Below are 1922 nucleotides of genomic sequence, written 5' to 3'. Positions count from 1 at the left end.
CCCCACCACCATGCTCAAGAGTTAGATTATTTAAATCCTTTATTTTATGGTAAATAACTAAATCCTTACAATTGAAAGTGTATACCAGCTTGCCATGACTGTTCAGAGTATTTAAACTAAAACACGTAATTTGTCTCTTAAACCTTTTCGTTCACTCTTTGACTTACAACTTTAACAGTGAAAAAGTGAAACAAACTCTTACTTATTCCTGGTTTGATTTATTTATATTTTAAAAGTTTGTTTAATCTTTGGATTTAGGCTCTCTGTGTGGTAAAGCCACACAACTAGAAAAACACACAGACACAAGAAAACAAATGAGTACACACATTAAATTCCCTGCCACATGAATCTCCTCCCTGGACGTTCAGAGCCTCATCTCTACACACAGCACGGCGACAGAGAGCTGGTTTGTTATGAAGCAATTTATATGCAAGGATTCTTTATCAAACTGTCCGACCTGTGGCACTTCCAGAAGCACCATCGATGGTTTATGTGCTGATATCACATCTGAAGAGTGCTAAAATTTCTGTTATTTGACAGTTTTGGCTCCAAGCATTTATTGCAGCCACAGAGCAGCCTCATTATATGGTTATAAATGAAGAACAAATGTTTGTTTCAGATCTTTGACTTAATTTATTTAATGTTGATGGCTCTGTTAGCTTTTTTATTTTGTCTTCAATTCTGCCAGCTATCTCAAGAGAAGACTGTGTATTTTTATGTATTTTTAAAGTGTTTTGCTGACTTTCTGCAACTACAGTCTCTTAATAATAGATCACCATCATGGGAACTGTAGTTGCACTAGACTTAAGTGGTGTAAAGTGCTAAAAAATAAACAGTCTTCCACCGGTGTTTAAATGCATCGTCATCCTCCAGGCTGTCTGAGGGAGAGGCCAGTTAAAAACAAAACAAACAGCCAAGCAGAGGAACGACATACTTGCAGACAGACAAACAGATGGCAGGCAAACGGGTAGACAGGACAACAAGGCAAAGAGTCAAGCAGTCAGACGCAGAGAAAGACAGATGGCAGGCTTACAGTCGGACAGACTGGTGGACAGACACAAATGGGACGTGGCCAATCAGACAGATCTGGAAGCTTGAGGACAGAGAGACAAGGTCCAGCAAATAGCCTGTCAGTATATTTAGAGAAGGCCAAAATGAGAACTTGGCATGGTCGGACAAACATTTCTGCTTTGTGCTCATCATTACTGAGACTTGAAATATCCACAATTTTGCCCTATTTTGTTGACAAAATTAAATAATCCACAAGCGGTCACTTAGTAAAATTCAAAAATCCAAATGGAACTGATCTTTAAAGCAAATTCAGCCACTTCTAATGAGCATTTGTAGTTATTTACACTTTTATGTCCTTGTTATTGAAGCCCAGTTTGTCATTTTGAGAGCTAGAGATTAATCAGGAATAATCAGCCATAGTTCAGATCTTTTTAAAGTGCAGTTCTGTGAAAAAAGTGATTAATTAATATTTGTTATATATAGCTCTTTGAATGACCTCAGTTTATAGAAATAGTTTAATTCTGACCAAACTGATGAGCTAATCTGAACAGATCCATAAATAATGTGAATTTCTGTCATTTTCACAGGTTCAGTTAAAAAAATCCATTGTGTGTGCAARTGCTGAAATATTTTATACTGCTGTCATTTTTGATTGCGTGGTTATTCAGGCAAACATACAAAATTCTAGTTAGGGCTGTGTATTGGCAAGAATTTGGCGATACGATACATATGACAGAGGGATCACGATACGATATATCCCGATATATTGCGATACTGTAAGCAAGGCAATATATTGCGATACTGTAAGCAAGGCGATATATTGCATTTTTTTTGTCGAAATTCTATTAAATAAAAACCTCTTAGTGGAAAAAAAGAAAAACCAAAATTCATTGTCTCAGAAAATTCTAATA

The sequence above is a fragment of the Austrofundulus limnaeus genome, unplaced genomic scaffold, assembly GCF_001266775.1.
Source record: "Austrofundulus limnaeus strain Quisiro unplaced genomic scaffold, Austrofundulus_limnaeus-1.0 Scaffold192, whole genome shotgun sequence".
NCBI classification, from domain to species: Eukaryota; Metazoa; Chordata; class Actinopteri; order Cyprinodontiformes; family Rivulidae; genus Austrofundulus; species Austrofundulus limnaeus.
Note: the sequence above shows the minus strand (reverse complement) of the source record.